We start from the raw sequence: 24750 nt of genomic DNA, 5'->3' as shown, positions 1-24750 counted from the left end.
ATATGAAACATATTTCAATTAATCAAGTCTTAACAAGTTTGATTGCTTAACATGTTGGAAACATTTAATCATGTAAATATCAATCTCAATTAATATATATAAACATGGAAAAGTTCGGGTCACTACATAACTGATTCATATAACCCGTTTTAACTTATGCATCTTCTTATACATAGACGACCCAAATCGTCTTAATCATACCCATATCAATTCTAACATCATTATTTCATTTAAGCTAGATGGTATCCCACTTGTGAGTTCACGTCGACAGAAAAAAAAAATAAAGTAGCCACAACAATTTCATTCCCTCATCATTCTTATCCAACTCCTATCCTTGTCATTATCAATTCTACGGACCCATTAGCAAACATCCGAATCGAAAATAAAATATCAATCAAATACGGTTTTAGAAAAGCAACATGGTGGCCCTATAACTTTTTTTTTTTTTACAGCTCGATATATCTTTTTTTTTAAAGAGGTCGGCCACTAGTCCCACTTGATTAACTTGATAAGGCCTTATAAATATTCTATATTTATGTTGATAAGGGTTTAGCATATTCGATCATTCTCATTACGTAACATGCTCAACAGAAGACAACTAAACTACGGCTAGCAAGGATCGTACAGCAGAAAGAGCAGCATGATTTAGGTGCTTGTATAAAATCAGGAAGAATATATGGGGGTTGTAGAGACGATATTGAACTTGCAGCAGCTTAGGACCTTCTTAGGAGGTTATAACTCGATTGATAAAGGTGTAGACTAGTGGTAGTTCGTTGTGGTTGTTCAAAGGTGATGGAGGCTTGAAACAGGATCATGAAAGTACAGTAGCTTTGGTGATTCACGAGCACGTTTAGGAGAGAGAGAGAGAGAGAGGAGAGAAAATTATGCAGCTTCACACGACATAAAGTGTAGTTACAGGTTACATGATTTTCGATGGAGAAACAGAAGAAAAATAGAAGCTGCACAGCAGCAGTTTTTGTGAGTGATTTTGATGATCAGGGTGGTGATGATGAATTCACAAAGGAGAGTAGAGAGAGAGATGGTTGTCGTGGTGGTGCAAGGTGGGTTTTAAATAGTGTTCGAGAATGATAACCGTGATGATATGATTGGAACAGAAAATAGAAATGCAAGGATGGTAATACTTTATCGAAGGTGTTTTTTAATGGTAAAGGTGTCTATGGGTTTGAAACAGAAACAATCAACAATGATATAATCGATTAGTTTTAAGTGGTGAGGGTGGTGGCTATGTTTTGATCAACAAAGGTGAAAGTGGTGGTCATGATTGATAATGATGATGATGATGATAAATTGATGATGGTGTTTTAGTTCTTGGTTTCTGTTCTACCACATCAAGTGGGTTTCGAATTGAGTAGCAACCAAGAAGGGAAACAGAAGTAAAAACAGAGGTATTGAAGTTGTTTTCTAAAGTTTTCTGAATATCTCTTTATTTACTTGACTGTAAATGATACTTGTAGTTGATAAAGAAGGAGGAAAATCAAATGAAGTCTTTCACAACTGGATTGTTCGACTGGTATATATATTTGGATGTTGGGCACGAGTGATTCACCCAGGAAAAGAGAAAAAAAATAGTATAGATTAAGATTTGCAACAGAATTTGTTGTTTACCTAGATTTCGTTTTGTATCTAATTCAGAGAAGGAATCTTCAATTTGATACAGTTGATAGGTACATATAACAACTTTGTAAGATTCATGATCAGAAACAGCAACTAGGAAGAAAAATTATTAAAAGTCGATGGGAAGAAAACAGATTATGTATGATTTGATGATCCAATTGTACTAATTTCAAATATAAAAATAAATTACCTTTAGCCTGCAAACAATAACAAACTGCATCCCTTTCAATCTTGTATTTACATACGCATAATATGTTTATATATTTATGTACTTATATATATATTTGAATCTGTATCTGTATATATATATATAAATCTGTACGTCTCTGTATGCATATATATATTGTATATCTGATTGTATATTAGAATTTATATATCTATGTATATATCTTTATTTGTATTTTATATATTTATGTATTTATATTTATAGATTATGATTACTCTTTTAATAAATATAAAAATAATAATATCTTTAATATTTATCTAGTTACTGTTAATTGACACATTGTTCACACTGGTAGATTAATTTACCCATTATTCTAAATACCGTTAAAAATAAGGGTTTCCTAATTCAAAGTGAACCTCATAATAAGGACTCGTGATCAAAATATCTGATTATATTATCATTTAATCTCGTTAATTAAAAAAAATACATTCATGTAAAATTTTACATATCTAATACACATAATTGTTCGTGAATCGTCAGGCATAGTCAAAGGGTAATTGATTACATGAATATAGATTTCAAAACTTTCGAGACTCAACATTACAAATTTTGCTTATCGTATCGGAATCATATAAAGATTATAGTTTAAAATTGGTCGGAAATTTCTGGGTCATCACAAATTATCTTCACAACTATCTTGTATCAAAGTTATTGTGTGCTATATTTCATGGTTTATGTAAAATAAGCGATATTGTAAGTTTGTAAAATATTGTATAAAAGTTTGAACGCGAAATATTATTATAATCAGTTTTTCATATAGAATTGTAGTAGTTGAATTGTATATTAGCTACTAAGTATGAACTTAATGGGTAGGTACTACCCGAATTTAAACTTATAAAACGCTAATATGAAGAAAAAGCTTTTATAAATGAGTTCATATTATGCTACGAAATACTATTAACTACTCTTAATATTCTGTATGATTAACTTGTTCCATTTGACTATTTTGAAGGAAATGGCACCGACTACTCGACACACCGTGAATATGAATGAAGAGGAATTCCGTACTTTTCTAGCTTCAAACATAGCCGCAGTACAGGCTGCGCTACATACCAACAATAACCTTGGATCTAGCAGTACAGAAAATCGTGTAGGATGCACCTACAAAGAATTCACTGCCTGCAAACCTTTGGAATTTGATGGAACCGAAGGACCGATCGGATTGAAACGGTGGACCGAGAAGGTCGAACCGGTGTTTGCCATAAGTAAGTGTACTGAAGAGGACAAAGTGAAGTACGCTACGCATACCTTCACAGGTTCTACGTTAACATGGTGGAATACCTATCTAGAGCAAGTGGGACAAGATGATGCGTACGCACTACCGTGGTCAGCATTCAAACACTTGATGAACGAGAAGTACCGTCCCAGAACCGAGGTCAATAATCTCAAGACAGAACTTAGAGGGTTACGAACCCAAGGATTTGATATTACCACGTACGAAAGACGATTAACAGAATTGTGCCTATTGTGTCCGGGAGCGTTCGAAGATGAGGAAGAGAAGATCGACGCGTTTGTGAAAGGATTACCGGAAAGAATCCAAGAAGATATGAGTTCACATGAGCCCGCCTCCATACAACAGGCATGTAGAATGGCTCACAAACTAGTGAACCAGATTGAGGAAAGGATTAAAGAACAGACGGCTGAAGAGGCCAATGTGAAGCAAGTCAAAAGAAAGTGGGAGGAAAATGGTGATAAGAATCACCAATACAACAACAACAGCAATTACAATAATAATCGCAACAATTATCCCAACAATCGCAACATCAATCACAACTACAACAAACGGCCCAACAACAACAACAACAACATCAACTACAACAATCATCCCAAAAACAATAACAACCGCAACAACAATAACAATCAGAAGCAGCTATGCCAAAGTTGTGAAAAGTATCACTCGGGGTTCTGCACCAAATTTTGCAACAAGTGTAAAAGAAATGGTCATAGCTCGGCGAAGTGTGAGGTCTACGGACCAGGGGTTAACAGAACGAAAGGAACAAATGGTGTCGGAACGAGTAATGGCGGAGCAAGTAGTGTCGGAGCAAGTTATGCCAATGTAGTTTGTTATAAATGTGGAAAATTGGGCCACATTATTAGAAATTGCCCGAACCAGGAGAACACGAATGGACAAGGCCGCGGAAGAGTTTTCAATATTAATGCGGCAGAGGCACAGGAAGACCCGGAGCTTGTTACGGGTACATTTCTTATTGACAATAAATCTGCTTACGTTTTATTTGATTCGGGTGCGGATAGAAGCTATATGAGTAGAGATTTTTGTGCTAAATTAAGTTGTCCATTGACGCCGTTGGATAGTAAATTTTTACTCGAATTAGCAAACGGTAAATTAATTTCAGCAGATAATATATGCCGGAATCGAGAAATTAAACTGGGTAGCGAAATATTTAAGATTGATTTGATACCAGTAGAGTTAGGGAGTTTTGATGTAATAGTTGGCATGGACTGGCTGATGAAGGTGAAAGCAGAGATCGTATGTTATAAAAATGCAATTCGCATTGTACGAGAAGAAGGAGAACCCTTAATGGTGTACGGAGAAAAGGGCAACATGAAGCTACATCTTATTAGTAATTTGAAGGCACACAAACTAATAAGAAAAGGTAGCTATGCTGTTCTAGCACACGTCGAGAAAGTACAAACTGAAGAAAAGAGCATCAATGATGTTCCCGTCGCAAAAGAATTTCCCGATGTATTTCCGAAAGAATTACCGGGACTACCTCCACACCGATCTGTTGAATTTCAAATAGATCTTGTACCAGGAGCTGCACCAATAGCTCGTGCTCCTTATAGACTCGCACCCAGCGAGATGAAAGAACTGCAAGAACTATTAGAACGTGGTTTCATTTGACCAAGCACATCACCATGGAAAGCTCCTGTTTTGTTTGTCAAGAAGAAGGATGGTACATTTAGGTTGTGTATTGACTACAGAGAGTTGAACAAACTTACCATCAAAAACCGTTATCCACTGCCGAGAATTGACGACTTATTTGATCAACTATAAGGCTCGTCGGTTTATTCGAAGATCGATTTACGTTCTGGATATCATTAAATGCGAGTAAAGGAGGATGATATTCCAAAAACTGCTTTTAGGACGCGTTGTGGTCATTACGAGTTTATGGTTATGCCGTTTGGATTGACTAACGCACCAGCTGTGTTCATGGACCTTATAAACCGAGTGTGTGGGCCATATCTTGACAAGTTTGTCATTGTTTTCATCGATGACATACTTATTTACTCAAAGAATGATCAAGAGCACGAATAACATTTGAGAAAAGTGCTAGAAGTATTGAGGAAAGAAAAACTGTACGCTAAGTTTTCAAAGTGTGCATTTTGGTTGGAAGAAGTTCAATTCCTCGGTCACATAGTGAACAAAGAAGGTATCCAGGTGGACTCGGCAAAGATCGAAACCGTTGAAAAGTGGGAAACCCCAAAAACTCCGAAGCATATACGTCAATTTTTAGGATTGGCTGGTTACTACAGAAGATTCATCCAAGATTTCTCCAAAATAGCAAAACCCTTGACTGCATTAACGCATAAAGGGAAGAAATTTGAATGGAAGGATGAACAAGAGAAGGCGTTTCAATTATTGAAGAAAAAGCTAACTACGGCACCTATATTGTCATTGCCTGAAGGGAATGATGATTTTGTGATTTATTGTGACGCATCAAAGCAAGGTCTCGGTTGTATATTAATGCAACGGACGAAGGTGATTGCTTATGCGTCTAGACAATTGAAGATTCACGAGCAAAATTATACGACGCATGATTTGGAATTAGGCGCGGTTGTTTTTGCATTAAAGACTTGGAGGCACTACTTATATGGGGTCAAAAGTATTATATATACCGACCACAAAAGTCTTCAACACATATTTAATCAGAAACAACTGAATATGAGGCAACGTAGGTGGATTGAATTGTTGAATGATTATGACTTTGAGATTCGTTACCACCCGGGGAAGGCAAATGTGGTAGCCGACGCCTTGAGCAGAAAGGACAGAGAACCCATTCGAGTAAAATCTATGAATATAATGATTCACACTAACCTTACTACTCAAATAAAGGAGGCGCAACAAGGAGTTTTAAAAGAGGGAAATTTAAAGGATGAAATACCCAAAGGATCGGAGAAGCATCTTAATATTCGGGAAGACGGAACCCGGTATAGGGCTGAAAGAATTTGGGTACCAAAATTTGGAGATATGAGAGAAATGGTACTTAGAGAAGCTCATAAAACCAGATACTCAATACATCCTGGAACGGGGAAGATGTACAAGGATCTTAAGAAACATTTTTGGTGGCCAGGTATGAAAGCCGATATTGCTAAATATGTAGGAGAATGTTTGACGTGTTCTAAGGTCAAAGCTGAACATCAGAAACCATCAGGTCTACTACAACAACCTAAAATCCCGAAATGGAAATGGGAAAACATTACCATGGATTTCATTACTAAATTGCCAAGGACTGCAAGTGGTTATGATACTATTTGGGTAATAGTTGATCGTCTCACCAAGTCAGCACACTTCCTGCCAATAAGAGAAGATGACAAGATGGAGAAGTTAGCACGACTGTATTTGAAGGAAGTCGTCTCCAGACATGGAATACCAATATCTATTATCTCTGATAGGGATGGCAGATTTATTTCAAGATTCTGGTAGACATTACAGCAAGCATTGGGAACTCGTCTAGACATGAGTACTGCCTATCATCCACAAACTGATGGGCAGAGCGAAAGGACGATACAAACGCTTGAAGACATGCTACGAGCTTGTGTTATTGATTTCGGAAACAGTTGGGATCGACATCTACCGTTAGCAGAATTTTCCTACAACAACAGCTACCATTTAAACATTGAGATGGCGCTGTTTGAAGCACTTTATGGTAGAAAGTGCAGGTCTCTGATTTGTTGGAGTGAAGTGGGGGATAGACAGATTATGGGTCCGGAGATAATACAAGAAACTACCGAGAAAATCATTCAAATTCAACAAAGATTGAAAACCGCCCAGAGTCGACAAAAGAGCTACGCGGACAGTAAAAGAAAAGATATAGAGTTTGAAATTGGAGAAATGGTCATGCTTAAGGTTTCACCATGGAAAGGCGTTGTTCAATTTGGTAAACGGGGGAAACTAAATCCAAGGTACATTGGACCATTCAAGATTATAGATCGTGTCGGACCAGTAGCTTACCAACTGGAGCTACCTCAACAACTCGCGGCTGTACATAACACTTTCCACGTCTCAAATTTGAAGAAATGTTTTGCTAAAGAAGATCTCACTATTCCGTTGGACGAAATCCAAATCAATGAAAAACTTCAATTCATTGAAGAACCCGTCGAAATAATGGATTGTGAGGTTAAGAGACTTAAACAAAACAAGATACCGATTGTTAAGGTTCGATGGAATGCTCGTAGAGGACCCGAGTTCACCTGGGAGTGTGAAGATCAGATGAAGAAGAAATACCCGCATTTATTTCCAGAAGATACGTCAACACCTCCAACTGCTTAAAATTTCGGGACAAAATTTATTTAACGGGTAGGTACTGTAGTGACCCGAACTTTTCCATGTTTATATATATATTAAATGAAATTGTTATTTACATGATTAAGTGTTTCCAACATGTTAAGCAATCAAACTTGTTAAGACTTGATTAATTGAAATAGGTTTCATATAGACAATTGACCACCCAAGTTGACCGGTGATTCACGAACGTTAAAACTTGTAAAAACTATACGATGATATATATATGGTTATATATATAGTTAACATGATTTTATTATAAGTATGTATCTCATTAGGTATTTTAACAATGAGTTATATGTAGTGACCCGAACTTTTCCATGTTTATATATATTAATTGAGATTGATATTTACATGATTAAATGTTTCCAACATGTTAAGCAATCAAACTTGTTAAGACTTGATTAATTGAAATATGTTTTATATAGACAATTGACCACCCAAGTTGACCGGTGATTCACGAACGTTAAAACTTGTAAAAACTATATGATGACATATATATGGATATATATATAGTTAACATGATACTATGATAAGTAAACATATCATTAAGTATATTAACAATGAACTACATATGTAAAAACAAGACTACTAACTTAATGATTTTTAAACGAGACATATATGTAACGATTATCATTGTAAAGACATTTAATGTATATATATCATATTAAGAGATATTCATACATGATAATATCATGATAATATAATATTTTAAAATCTCATTTGATATTATAAACATTGGGTTAACAACATTTAACAAGATCGTTAACCTAAAGGTTTCAAAACAACACTTACATGTAACGACTAACGATGACTTAACGACTCAGTTAAAATGTATATACATGTAGTGTTTTAATATGTATTTATACACTTTTGAAAGACTTCAATACACTTATCAAAATACTTCTACTTAACAAAAATGCTTACAATTACATCCTCGTTCAGTTTCATCAACAATTCTACTCGTATGCACCCGTATTCGTACTCGTACAATACACAGCTTTTAGATGTATGTAATATTGGTATATACACTCCAATGATCAGCTCTTAGCAGCCCATGTGAGTCACCTAACACATGTGAGAACTGAAAGGTCCGCTTCCTAATCCATCCGGACACAGTCCATACTGATTATAAACGAATTACAATAGTTGGTTACATCGCGAGGTATTTGACCTCTATATGATACCTTTTTACAAACATTGCATTCATTTTTAATAAACAAACTTTCATTTCATCTCAAACTGATGGGTATGCATACCATTTCATAATATCCAAACTATAAATGACCTAATCTGTCATTTACTTAATAATAATCTCTTATAAACTTCAAATACTCGAATGCAACGTCTTTTGAAATATGTCATGAGTGACTCCAAGTAATATCCTTAAAATGAGCTAATGCACAGCGTAAGATATCTTTCAAACCTGAGAATAAACATGCTTTAAAGTGTCAACCAAAAGGTTGGTGAGTTCATTAGTTTATTATAATCATTTCATTTTCATCACTTTAATAGACCACAAGATTTTCATTTCTCATTCTCATAAAGATACGTCCCACACATGGAGACAAAAATCATTCATATGGTGAACACCAGGTAACCGACATTAACAAGATGCATATATATAAGAATATCCCCATCATTCCGGGATCCTCCATCGGACATGATATAAATTTCGAAGTACTAAAGCATCCGGTAATTTGGATGGGGCTTGTTGGGCCCGATAGATCTATCTTTAGGATTCGCGTCAATTAGGATTTATGTTCCCTAATTCTTAGATTACCAGACTATATAGGGTGATATTCGATTTGATAATCCAACCATAGAATGTAGTTTCGATCACTTGTGTCTATTTCGTAAAGCATTTATAAAAGCAGCGCATGTATTCTCAGTCCCAAAAATATATTGCAAAAATATTTAAAAAGGGAATAATGAAACTCACCATACTGTATTTTGTAGTAAAAATACATATAACATCATTGAACAATTGTAAGGTTGGCCTCGGATTCACGAACCTATATTATTTATATATTTACATGTTCATTAATATTTGTCTAGCAGTTTAGATTAAGTCATAGTGTACCACAATCCTAATGCTCGAGTCTAATGTGCAAAAGTCAACAAAAATCAATTTGACTCAAAGTGATTTCCAAAGTTTATACATGATTATTATATAGTTTAAATATCGTCGTTTAAATATTTGAAAGATTTATTAAAGTATAACATATAATTCATTTATTGATAAATAAAACTTTATTTAAAATATACTTTTATATATCTTAAGTAATAAATTTGTAAAGTTTCTTATCATAAAATAATATGGTAGATTTTATTAATGTAATTATATTATTTGTATATTTGTTTGGTAAAATAACCTTGAAAATAATAATAAGTAAAAGTTGTATTTATTTTGTAATAATAATTATTATTATTCTATTAATCAAGATATCAATATTTTTATTTACAAAAAGAGATATTATAATAAAACAGCAATTCTGATTATGATAACATTAATATTTACAATACTTTTAATATTAACTTTAAAATAATAATTTTATTTAAAATTGATAATAATAATGATATTTTATAACAACACTGATTTTTCTATTGTAAACGATATTTTAGTAAAAACATTAATAATACTTTTAATAAAAATAATAAAAATGATAATTTTTATCTAAATTAATATCTTACAATATTTTAATTTCATCATGAAACTCATACTCCTTATTTTCCAATAAATTCATTTCATAGTTTTTAATCATCTTTTACATCGTTTTTGCATTAATGATAATAATAGTAATTATAATAATCAAATGTTACTAAAATTAGATTTTAATCATAATAATACTAATGATAATATTAATAATAATTATAACGATAGTAATAATAATAACAATTTTTAATAATAATAATAATAATATCAATAATGGTAACAATAATAATAATAATAATAATAATAATAATTTGATAAAACTACAACGACGATAATAACAACGATAATAATAATCATTTTTAATAATAACATCAAAAATTCAATTGACTATAGCTTCTAATCCGTTCGTCGAAATCATTTGACATCTAAAGGAAAAGTTCTTAATTTTTAGCTAGCTTTCCAACGATATACATATCTTATACCCTATCTCGTCCCTAGTATAACAACCTTTAAGATTCAACGTAATCTAACTAGGGGCAATATCAAAAGTACAAGCATGCATAAACCTAAATACTCGAGCACTAGTCAAGGATACACTATTAATAAATAAAAATTAAGTTTTGAGTGCTCACGTATCAATATTGAGATTCAATATTGCAGGAAAGGTACGTAGACGCAACGGAGATGACTAACACTAGATTGACCACACGAGCATAACCCCCGAACATTACCCATCACCTCCATAGCTATAACCCATAATTTCCTTAGCTCTATCCCACTCCTAAACCCGTTTTGAAAACTTATTTTGGATCACTCAGGTAGCACTCCGTCGTAATATTTTATGTATAATACATAATAATAATAATAACACTTAATACTCCTAATAATAATAATAATAATAATAATAATAATAATAATAATAATAATAAATATAATACGGAGTAATAATATATGTTTATGTATGTGTGCGTGTTAGTGTTTGATAAAAATGAAGAACAAAACCAAAATGCTCGATCACTTTTATTCACAGACCTGGATCCCCCTATCCCGCGACTCGCGGTCAAAATGGGCACACAAGCCCGCAACTCGCGGCCAAATCTAAAACCAGCCCACAAGTTTTCAAAACTAGGCTGCCGACAGTCTTTTATTTTATTTTATATTTATTTATTTAATTTATATAATTATATATATATTATATTATATTTACTCTCATGGTAAAAATATAATTTTTACAAAAATGACTCTTTAGTTGTCACTCAACTTATGTACCACATTCGGTTTTTAGAACGCTCTTTCGTACATTTAGAAAAATAGTCTTTTACGTTACGCGACGTGGACCCTTAATAATATTTTGATTTATTAATCAATAAATTACTTTATAAAAATGTAACCTTATAAAGTTGAGCGTTGTGGTCATTTGCTTCTATAAATCAGTGACTCGTTGTTTGTCAAAAATATATTATTTTAAATTAAACATCTTGTGACACGTACCTTTATTAATAACTAGACTTGAATTGACTGTAAACTAACCCACTCAAAGTGTAACTTTATCTTTTGAATGTTTCGGTCATTTCCTTTTATAAATTAAAGTCTCGTTGTATATAAAAACGTATATAATAATATTAGTTTAGATCAAAACGTTTTATGACTGACTCGATAGTATTATTTATCATTTTGTAAAATATAAATATATTTTCATTTAAAGTATAACCTTGTGTATATCGTATGAAACTATTAATATAGTATTTAGTTTATCAAAACGAATAGTAGTTCAAAGTTCATTTTAATTTCGTTTAGGAAATCTTGTAACGCGTAACATTTATATTTTTTTTAAAACTTAATTTGATATACGTCCATGTTTAATTTAATCACCTTAATCATCCCCAAATAATATATCTTAATATCTATCGAATCAAATAACAATTGTTACTATCGTTTATATAACCAAAGATATTTTTAGTAATAAATTCTATTAAACGTTTTCGTACGTTTGAAGATTAGATCAACCAAGTGTTATGAAATTCAAACCTTCACTAACTTTAGTCTAACCTTAATAATAACACTTTTGTTCTTTCATGTAAATCACTTTACCAAATATTCCGAATACCGTTAAAAGTAAGGGTTTCTTAATTCAAAGTGGGCCTCTCAACAGAGACTCGTAATTCATAATTCAATGTATCTAATAATTCGATCATTTGATCTTATCTTCTAATTCCATCGATAAACATTTTGAAACAAATACATTCATGTGAAGTATTATATGTTTAGTACGTTGTTAATGTTTCAAGTTATAATATATATACACATATACATATATAATCATAAACGTTCATATACTAGTTCGTGAATCGTCAGAACTTGGTCGAGGTTAAATGAATGTATAAACATAGTTTAAAATATTTGATATTTAACTTAACAAACTTTGCTTATCGTGTCGGAATAGTATAAAGATTAAAGTTTAAATTTGGTTGGAAATTCTCGGGTCATCACAGTACCTACCCGTTAAAGAAATTTTGTCCCCGAAATTTGGTAGAGGTCGTCTTGGCTAATAACGAGGATGTTATTATGACGAAAATGAGCTGTTACATCATGATTAGGAAATACAGATAAAATAATTCGATTTCCTGAAGCGTATAAGTGAAGTTATCGTAAAAGATTGAAATGAGATAATAGAGATTTGCCTTATCTTTTGACGTCATCCGAATTGATCTTTGGATTTAAAGAAAATCTTTGTAATCTACACAAGATTTGATTGTTCAGAGATTACGGAAATTGGGATCCGTTTCAATTTAATGTGATAATCTACCTCGATTACTTCGCCGGATATTTACTATAAATCCACCTCCTTCGTTTCCTTACCACTTACATCTTTTATTCTCTCTCCCTCAATTCATACTTTTAAATATTCGTCAATATGCCCCATCCCGTTCTGATCCTTGATATACTCCTAACCTTCATATCTGTCATTCTCCTCTTCCATCTACCACCAGAGGAATCTGATTACTTTTACCTTGCTCTTGGGATTATAGTACTTATAATTCTCCCGTGTCTTTACGTTGCAATTCGTATTGATATACACGGTTTGTAATTTCTGGGTGGTTGTCGGGTTTTATATCTCCTCTTATATTTCGATGTTCCTGCTTCTGTTTCTCGTAATCATTGCCATCTCCAATTAATGCTCCCTTTTATTTGCTGCAATTTATACCCCAATTTCTGTTTCGGGGTTTTGTCCTTCCATTTCTTCTTCTTACGATTAAGCATCTCTTGTAATGGTCCAGAATTCGTAGATATAAGTTTCAGAATGAACATTGTTAATGGCACGATTTTGATTTAGTAAATTACTAGAATACCCTAGAAAAGATTGAATCATTAAGAAAAATATTTTTCTTGATATGTTAGAGGTTAAATAGAATACAAGAGTCGTGTAACATGACACATGATGATGTTAGGATCTGTGAATCATCACGTTCCATTTAGAAACTCAGCATGAACTACTGTAATATAATGACGTTGATCAAGTGTCATTATATTATACTAACTCATGCATCAGCTCCCAACACTACTTCAAAATATTCATATTTTAAACTCGAAGGTTTCAGAATTTAGAAACTAAAGTAGTTTCTTTGATAATGTGATACAGATAACGCGAGGAGATAATTGTTTTCAGATAAAAATGTTTATGAAAATATCTTCAGAAATATGGAGGATATTTATAATGAAAGATATGATGATATCTTAGAATTTCTAATATTAAGAGATGATGGTGGAGATTTGTCTGTGAAGGTATAGAATAGGGAGTAATGTGTTTGCTAACGATTTTAGTAGACACTGAATCATTTGGATCCTTTGAAGGCAGGTTTCGTCCTTGTGATTTGTCCACGGCCTCCTTCATGCTTTGCTCAAACCGTTTTTCAGTACCAGACCTTTTCGTTCGAGCTTTTCCAATCTACTATTCTTTATTATCAAACTTCTGACTGTAATTAATGTCTACTGTCTTTATTACTTCATCAGTCTTTTTCAAAATTCATAGTATTGTTTCGTAGGCTGGAGCGTTTTTCAGAAACTTCACATTCACAATCTGCAAGTCTTGAAGATATATACTATTGAAGTAGAACACTGCGAGATTTCAAAATACTGATTGCTGATTCTCGGTAATTGATGTGGCAATTCTTGTTACAAGTCACGGATAAGTATATGATAAAGTTTTATATAATGACTTTTTGGAGAAAACTAAAGTCAGAGGGTAATGAAGTTGCTAGTACATCTGTTCATAATACGGTGGAACATAAATGGTTCCCCAGTAACAAAAGGGTAATCGTATACACTTCTGGTTATAATAAGGCTACTTTGAATGACTAGTCGAAGTGGACTTGCTGGAGCTGTGACAAAATTGTCTATTTTGAAACGGAACTGAAAAGTCATTTTAGCTAGTAAATGCCAAAGGATTCGACGCAGTTACGTGTTAAACAATAACTTGGGTTTCGAGAATTTTTCAGGTATATAACTTCGGGTAATGTGTGGTTGGATCATCATCTCGATTGTTTATTGAAGTGTCTTCTGAAATTTCGAAGTGTTTTAAATGTAGCTTATCATTGTTAATATCCGAAGAATGAAATCATCATGAATCTCGATTGATTCTCATATCCTTCTGAGTGTCACCACTAAAAGTGATGTCCTATCACAGTTTTGAAGTCAAAGTATAGCTTTGAAAGATGTAGAAATCTAAGAATGACGGTATCGGTTATATCTCGACTTGAATTTTGATTTGTAAAAATCAGAATATGTAATCCAGTTTGAATGCGAATGGTTGATTTGCTTCTTACAAAAGAATGCATATCGTTGTGAAAATAGGGAGTATAATGGATATTTGCTGCATCAGATTCGAAGAATGTAACATATTAATTGTGAATTTATATATCTCTCGGGTATTACCTACCCGTTAAAAAAAATTTCACAATTAATTTTTTTTTGTACAAGCGAATTTTTAATTACAATCTTTATGAAAATATTATGTGTATATTTTCTTCAGATGTAACATAGATTTTTAATGAGTTAATACTAGAATAAACTCATTCGATTTACGGCTGAAACTAGAATTGAGAAATCCTTAAAACTTTAGGAATTTCATAACTTTTACTGAGTATTTCTTCAAGGTGATTGAATTCCTCAATCCTTCGTTATTTGTTGATGCATGATGTTAGTATTGGTATAATTCTTGTAAACTTTTCCAGGTACGAATGATGTTATCGGAAAATTTTTGAGTACATCGATGATGAAAGTGCAAAATCAAACATATATTTGAATAATACATTTGATTTATTGTGAATTGGAATTCATTGAATTTAAACAGATATTGTAGTTAACAATGGTTAGGTTGTGAAGGATGTTGACACTTGAAGAATTCTTGCAATTTTCACAACGTATGATTGATGTTTTCTATAAAGTTTCGAATGCATCGAGGATGAAAATGTAGAATCAAACATGTTACTGAATGATACACTTGCTTTAATATGAAATAAAACTCATTAAGTTGAAACAGAGTTTGTGGTCAACAATGATTAAATTGTGAACGATGGATGTTCATCATAGCATATTAGTAATATGAATTAACCGGATAGTTAAGTTCCATATATAATAGCTTAGTACGGAAAGATTTATCATGGTTTAAAATTTTATATATATATAGGATATACATATAAATTCTTCGGAGGACTGAGTTACTACTTCATAACTCGTTGTTACAATATACTTGTTATTAATTCGTAATGGTTTCCACAGTGATGTCTTGAACTGGTGATGCTTTTGATTGTTAGAGGTTGCTGACGATTTTAACGATTTTGACAATACTGACTGTGTTGGTGAGGTTAAGGATACAGTGATGCTGTTGGTAAAACATGTATAACTTGTAAGTCGCGCACCATTCTTGTCAGGGTTTCTATTCTTCCTTCTGTCATTTTGGTTTACTCATCTGATTTATGGTTAGGGCTAGAATAGATAATCTCTGAGACTTTAGAGATCACATAATCGCCGTAGAATGTTTTTCCGATGAAGTTATGAATCAATACTTCATCGTTTCTTGTTGTTGGTATTCCTTGGTATTTAAAGTGCGGGTGACGTTGATATCTGATGAATAAATTGGAATATTGAGGTGTGTGGTGCGGATGTGATTGTTGGTGGTGATAATGATACTGTTGGTGTTGATGATAGCAATTCTTGTTGATGCCGGTGATACTGCTGGTGTTTAGGGTATTGAGACTTGTGATGTTGATGTTACTGGCGGTACTGGTTATGCTGCTGGTGCTATTGATGGTGTTTGTAAACTTCGCACCGTATTCTCCAAAGCCACTACTCGAGCACGAAGTTCGTTGACTTCTTCTATTACACCGGGGTGATTGTTGGTTCGGACGAGTGGATAAATATAATCTAAAATTTGATGTAGTATATAATCATGACGAGATACCCTGGAGATGAGAGAGAAAATGGTTTCTCGAATAGGTTCACCGGTAAGTGCTTCAGGTGCATCGTCAAGAGGGCAATGTGGTGGATGAAAAGGATCACCTTCTTCTTGTCTCCAATGATTGAGGAGGCTACGAACCCATCCCCAGTTCATCCAGAATAGATGATAGGAAATTGGTTGGTCCATTCCGGTCACGCTGCTTTCGGAGCTTGAGTGGGATTCCATTTCGGAATCTGAAGAACTTGAATCAATGACGAATTCCATTTCGTACGATTGAATAGAGGATTTTTCGATATGAAATGTTTTTCGAATATCTGATAGTATTCAATTTATTAGAATATCTATATTTATAAGGCAATAGATCTCATAAATTACGGAGGAAATTACGGAATATGCCAGGCAAAGTATACAGTAACAGATACGTGTAGATACACATTAGCAGATACGCTAAGATATGAATTTTTTTTTTTTTTTTTGTCTATACACTATTTATGCAATCAATGCAGTAACACGTGTCTAGACTTAAGAATGATAAGCAGGTAATTTCTTACAGATGATAGTAGATGATTTTCGACACAAAATGATAAGCAAAACTTTTGACATGCAGACACGGTCGAAGTCCAGACTCACTAATGCATCCTAACGACTTATCAGTTAGACACACTAATGCAGACCTGGTTCGCTAAGACCACCGCTCTGATACCAACTGAAAGGTCCGCTTCCTAATCCATCCGGACACAGTCCATATTGATTATAAACGAATTACAATAGTTGGTTACATCGCGAGGTATTTGACCTCTATATGATACCTTTTTACAAACATTGCATTCATTTTTAATAAACAAACTTTCATTTCATCTCAAACTGATGAGTATGCATACCATTTCATAATATCCAAACTATAAATGACCTAATCTGTCATTTACTTAATAATAATCTCTTATAAACTTCAAATACTCGAATGCAACGTCTTTTGAAATATGTCATGAGTGACTCCAAGTAATATCCTTAAAATGAGCTAATGCACAGCGGAAGATATCTTTCAAACCTGAGAATAAACATGCTTTAAAGTGTCAACCAAAAGGTTGGTGAGTTCATTAGTTTATTATAATCATTTCATTTTCATCACTTTAATAGACCACAAGATTTTCATTTCTCATTCTCATAAAGATACGTCCCACACATGGAGACAAAAATCATTCATATGGTGAACACCTGGTAACCGACATTAACAAGATGCATATATATAAGAATATCCCCATCATTCCGGGATCCTCCATCGGACATGATATAAATTTCGAAGTACTAAAGCATCCGGTAATTTGGATGGGGCTTGTTGGGCCCGATAGATCTATCTTTAGGATTCGCGTCAATTAGGGTTTATGTTCCCTAATTCTTAGATTACCAGACTATATAGGGTGATATTCGATTTGATAATCCAACCATAGAATGTAGTTTCGATCACTTGTGTCTATTTCGTAAAGCATTTATAAAAGCAGCGCATGTATTCTCAGTCCCAAAAATATATTGCAAAAATATTTAAAAAGGGAATAATGAAACTCACCATACTGTATTTTGTAGTAAAAATACATATAACATCATTGAACAATTGTAAGGTTGGCCTCGGATTCACGAACCTATATTATTTATATATTTACATGTTCATTAATATTTGTCTAGCAGTTTAGATTAAGTCATAGTGTACCACAATCCTAATGCTTGAGTCTAATGTGCAAAAGTCAACAAAAATCAATTTGACTCAAAGTGATTTCCAAAGTTTATACATGATTATTATATAGTTTAAATATCGTCGTTTAAATATTTGAAAGATTTATTAAAGTATAACATATAATTCATTTATTGATAAATAAAACTTTATTTAAAATATACTTTTATATATCTTAAGTAATAAATTTGTAAAGTTTCTTATCATAAAATAATATGGTAGATTTTATTAATGTAATTATATTATTTGTATATTTGTTTGGTAAAATAACCTTGAAAATAATAATAAGTAAAAGTTGTATTTATTTTGTAATAATAATTATTATTATTCTATTAATCAAGATATCAATATTTTTATTTACAAAAAGAGATATTATAATAAAACAGCAATTCTGATTATGATAACATTAATATTTACAATACTTTTAATATTAACTTTAAAATAATAATTTTATTTAAAATTGATAATAATAATGATATTTTATAACAACACTGATTTTTCTATTGTAAACGATATTTTAGTAAAAACATTAATAATACTTTTAATAAAAATAATAAAAATGATAATTTTTATCTAAATTAATATCTTACAATATTTTAATTTCATCATGAAACTCATACTCCTTATTTTCCAATAAATTCATTTCATAGTTTTTAATCATCTTTTACATCGTTTTTGCATTAATGATAATAATAGTAATTATAATAATCAAATGTTACTAAAATTAGATTTTAATCATAATAATACTAATGATAATATTAATAATAATTATAACGATAGTAATAATAATAACAATTTTTAATAATAATAATAATAATATCAATAATGGTAACAATAATAATAATAATAATAATAATAATAATTTGATAAAACTACAACGACGATAATAACAACGATAATAATAATCATTTTTAATAATAATATCAAAAATTCAATTGACTATAGCTTCTAATCCGTTCGTCGAAATCATTTGACATCTAAAGGAAAAGTTCTTAATTTTTAGCTAGCTTTCCAACGATATACATATCTTATACCCTATCTCGTCCCTAGTATAACAACCTTTAAGATTCAACGTAATCTAACTAGGGGCAATATCAAAAGTACAAGCATGCATAAACCTAAATACTCGAGCACTAGTCAAGGATACACTATTAATAAATAAAAATTAAGTTTTGAGTGCTCACGTATCAATATTGAGATTCAATATTGCAGGAAAGGTACGTAGACGCAACGGAGATGACTAACACTAGATTGACCACACGAGCATAACCCCCGAACATTACCCATCACCTCCATAGCTATAACCCATAATTTCCTTAGCTCTATCCCACTCCTAAACCCGTTTTGAAAACTTATTTTGGATCACTCAGGTAGCACTCCGTCGTAATATTTTATGTATAATACATAATAATAATAATAACACTTAATACTCCTAATAATAATAATAATAATAATAATAATAATAATAATAAATATAATACGGAGTAATAATATATGTTTATGTATGTGTGCGTGTTAGTGTTTGATAAAAATGAAGAACAAAACCAAAATGCTCGATCACTTTTATTCACAGACCTGGATCCCCCTATCCCGCGACTCGCGGTCAAAATGGGCACACAAGCCCGCAACTCGCGGCCAAATCTAAAACCAGCCCACAAGTTTTCAAAACTAGGCTGCCGACAGTCTTTTATTTTATTTTATATTTATTTATTTAATTTATATAATTATATATATATTATATTATATTTACTCTCATGGTAAAAATATAATTTTTACAAAAATGACTCTTTAGTTGTCACTCAACTTATGTACCACATTCGGTTTTTAGAACGCTCTTTCGTACATTTAGAAAAATAGTCTTTTACGTTACGCGACGTGGACCCTTAATAATATTTTGATTTATTAATCAATAAATTACTTTATAAAAATGTAACCTTATAAAGTTGAGCGTTGTGGTCATTTGCTTCTATAAATCAGTGACTCGTTGTTTGTCAAAAATATATTATTTTAAATTAAACATCTTGTGACACGTACCTTTATTAATAACTAGACTTGAATTGACTGTAAACTAACCCACTCAAAGTGTAACTTTATCTTTTGAATGTTTCGGTCATTTCCTTTTATAAATTAAAGTCTCGTTGTATATAAAAACGTATATAATAATATTAGTTTAGATCAAAACGTTTTATGACTGACTCGATAGTATTATTTATCATTTTGTAAAATATAAATATATTTTCATTTAAAGTATAACCTTGTGTATATCGTATGAAACTATTAATATAGTATTTAGTTTATCAAAACGAATAGTAGTTCAAAGTTCATTTTAATTTCGTTTAGGAAATCTTGTAACGCGTAACATTTATATTTTTTTTAAAACTTAATTTGATATACGTCCATGTTTAATTTAATCACCTTAATCATCCCCAAATAATATATCTTAATATCTATCGAATCAAATAACAATTGTTACTATCGTTTATATAACCAAAGATATTTTTAGTAATAAATTCTATTAAACGTTTTCGTACGTTTGAAGATTAGATCAACCAAGTGTTATGAAATTCAAACCTTCACTAACTTTAGTCTAACCTTAATAATAACACTTTTGTTCTTTCATGTAAATCACTTTACCAAATATTCCGAATACCGTTAAAAGTAAGGGTTTCTTAATTCAAAGTGGGCCTCTCAACAGAGACTCGTAATTCATAATTCAATGTATCTAATAATTCGATCATTTGATCTTATCTTCTAATTCCATCGATAAACATTTTGAAACAAATACATTCATGTGAAGTATTATATGTTTAGTACGTTGTTAATGTTTCAAGTTATAATATATATACACATATACATATATAATCATAAACGTTCATTTACTAGTTCGTGAATCGTCAGAACTTGGTCGAGGTTAAATGAATGTATAAACATAGTTTAAAATATTTGATATTTAACTTAACAAACTTTGCTTATCGTGTCGGAATAGTATAAAGATTAAAGTTTAAATTTGGTTGGAAATTCTCGGGTCATCACAGGAACCATCATTTGGCAACTAGCATGAAATATCTCATAAAATTACAAAAATATGAGTAATCATTCATGACTTATTTACATGAAAACAAAATTACATATCCTTTATATCTAATCCATACACCAACGACCAAAAACACCTACAAACACTTTCATTCTTCAATTTTCTTCATCTAATTGATCTCTCTCAAGTTCTATCTTCAAGTTCTAAGTGTTCTTCATAAATTCTACAAGTTCTAGTTACATAAAATCAAGAATACTTTCAAGTTTGCTAGCTCACTTCCAATCTTGTAAGGTGATCATCCAACCTCAAGAAATCTTTGTTTCTTACAGTAGGTTATCATTCTAATACAAGGTAATAATCATATTCAAACTTTGGTTCAATTTCTATAACTATAACAATCTTATTTCAAGTAATGATCTTACTTGAACTTGTTTTCGTGTCATGATTCTGCTTCAAGAACTTCGAGCCATCCAAGGATCCGTTGAAGCTAGATCCATTTTTCTCTTTTCCAATAGGTTTATCCAAGGAACTTAAGGTAGTAATGATGTTCATAACATCATTCGATTCATACATATAAAGCTATCTTATTCGAAGGTTTAAACTTGTAATCACTAGAACATAGTTTAGTTAATTCTAAACTTGTTCGCAAACAAAAGTTAATCCTTCTAACTTGACTTTTAAAATCAACTAAACACATGTTCTATATCTATATGATATGCTAACTTAATGATTTAAAACCTGGAAACACGAAAAACACCGTAAAACCGGATTTACGCCGTCGTAGTAACACCGCGGGCTGTTTTGGGTTAGTTAATTAAAAACTATGATAAACTTTGATTTAAAAGTTGTTATTCTGAGAAAATGATTTTTATTATGAACATGAAACTATATCCAAAAATTATGGTTAAACTCAAAGTGGAAGTATGTTTTCTAAAATGGTCATCTAGACGTCGTTCTTTCGACTGAAATGACTACCTTTACAAAAACGACTTGTAACTTATTTTTTCGACTATAAACCTATACTTTTTCTGATTAGATTCATAAAATAGAGTTCAATATGAAACCATAGCAATTTGATTCACTCAAAACGGATTTAAAATGAAGAAGTTATGGGTAAAACAAGATTGGATAATTTTTCTCATTTTAGCTACGTGAAAATTGGTAACAAATCTATTCCAACCATAACTTAATCAACTTGTATTGTATATTATGTAATCTTGAGATACCATAGACACGTATACAATGTTTCGACCTATCATGTCGACACATCTATATATATTTCGGAACAACCATAGACACTCTATATGTGAATGTTGGAGTTAGCTATACAGGGTTGAGGTTGATTCCAAAATATATAGTTTGAGTTGTGATCAATACTGAGATACGTATACACTAGGTCATGGATTGATTCAAGATAATATTTATCGATTTATTTCTGTACATCTAACTGTGGACAACTAGTTGTAGGTTACTAACGAGGACAGCTGACTTAATAAACTTAAAACATCAAAATATATTAAAAGTGTTGTAAATATATTTTGAACATACTTTGATATATATGTATATATTGTTATAGGTTCGTGAATCAACCAGTGGCCAAGTCTTACTTCCCGGCGAAGTAAAAATCTGTGAAAGTGAGTTATAGTCCCACTTTTAAAATCTAATATTTTTGGGATGAGAATACATGCAGGTTTTATAAATGATTTACAAAATAGACACAAGTACGTGAAACTACATTCTATGGTTGAATTATCGAAATCGAATATGCCCCTTTTTATTAAGTCTGGTAATCTAAGAATTAGGGAACAGACACCCTAATTGACGCGAATCCTAAAGATAGATCTATTGGGCCTAACAAACCCCATCCAAAGTACCGGATGCTTTAGTACTTCGTAATTTATATCATATCCAAAGGGTGTCCCGGAATGATGGGGATATTCTTATATATGCATCTTGTTAATGTTGGTTACCAGGTGTTCACCATATGAATGATTTTTATCTCTATGTATGGGATGTGTATTGAAATATGAAATCTTGTGGTCTATTATTATGATTTGATATATATAGGTTAAACCTATAACTCACCAACATTTTTGTTGACGTTTTAAGCATGTTTATTCTCAGGTGATTATTAAGAGCTTCCGCTGTCACATACTTAAATAAGGACGAGATTTGGAGTCCATGCTTGTATGATATTGTGTAAAAACTGCATTCAAGAAACTTATTTTGTTGTAACATATTTGTATTGTAAACCATTATGTAATGGTCGTGTGTAAACAGGATATTTTAGATTATCATTATTTGATAATCTACGTAAAGCTTTTTAAACCTTTATTGATGAAATAAAGGTTATGGTTTGTTTTAAAATGAATGCAGTCTTTGAAAAACGTCTCATATAGAGGTCAAAACCTCGCAACGAAATCAATTAATATGGAACGTTTTTAATCAATAAGAACATGACATTTCATTATTGATGCTAAAAGTAAGGGGAACTTTAAGTTATATAACCGGTTAGTATCCAATCTGTCGCCTAAAGAAAAGGCGAAGCTAGTTGAATTTGTAGATATTACGGAAAAAGCTGGTCACTGGCTTAAAGCAAAAGTCACAGATATGCAAGTTGATTATGGTCCAAGAGAAATTGACGATGAAGTTAATCACAATTTCGACACCACATCTACCTAAGTGTGAGGAGATTCAAATATTCTAAAAAGAAAATGCTGTTTGGAGTTAGTTGTTCTGTTCTCGTGTAGTTTCGAGAATGGAATCCGATTGGTCTTTTCCACTAGTAGACACTAAAGAACTAGTTTTCTCCCCCCATTCTGAATTTTTTTGTTTTTTAGGTTTTATATGAAATTAATATGTTTTCTTTTTAAGTTTTGTGTGAAATCTAATTCCAACCCCGATGAACTTTATATGTATCGTCAACCCCCGAAGTCCTTAAGTTGTAACAATGACCCGGGAACCTCTAAACCACCAGGTTTTTCTAAACCAATGTGGAAAATTACGGCTCGTATTAGGGGAACATCATATATCCCTAGAAACTTGGCAAAACGAACCAAAACCGAAGAAGAAGAAACAAGCGAGTCGGAATAAGATAGTTGTATTCGTGTGGTGTAATATATGTAATATAGTGTGCTTATCCTTTATGATATATGTAAAAATTGCTTGTATTAATAAGTATTTTTTTTTATGAATCTAACTCTTGTCTATTTTACAGTATAAAAACACAAAATGGATAGACAACCCAATATTTTAAGAGACCTACCCGGAGACATGATTGATGAAATCTTGTCTAGAGTCGGTCAGAATTCTTCGGCACAACTATTTAAGGCGAGATCAGTTTGCAAGACATTCGAAGAACGTTCCAAGAATGCCTTGGTTTATATAAGGCTTTCGTTCGAAAGATGGGGGATATCACATTGGGAAATCCATAAGTTACAATGTGTTTACTTTGACGCATATATTGCGGGGAACCCAAATGCTATTTTACGC

Source organism: Rutidosis leptorrhynchoides, chromosome 6, assembly GCF_046630445.1.
Source record: "Rutidosis leptorrhynchoides isolate AG116_Rl617_1_P2 chromosome 6, CSIRO_AGI_Rlap_v1, whole genome shotgun sequence".
Classification (NCBI taxonomy): domain Eukaryota; kingdom Viridiplantae; phylum Streptophyta; class Magnoliopsida; order Asterales; family Asteraceae; genus Rutidosis; species Rutidosis leptorrhynchoides.
The sequence above is the reverse complement of the archived record's forward strand: the minus strand, read 5'-3'. Positions refer to the sequence as shown.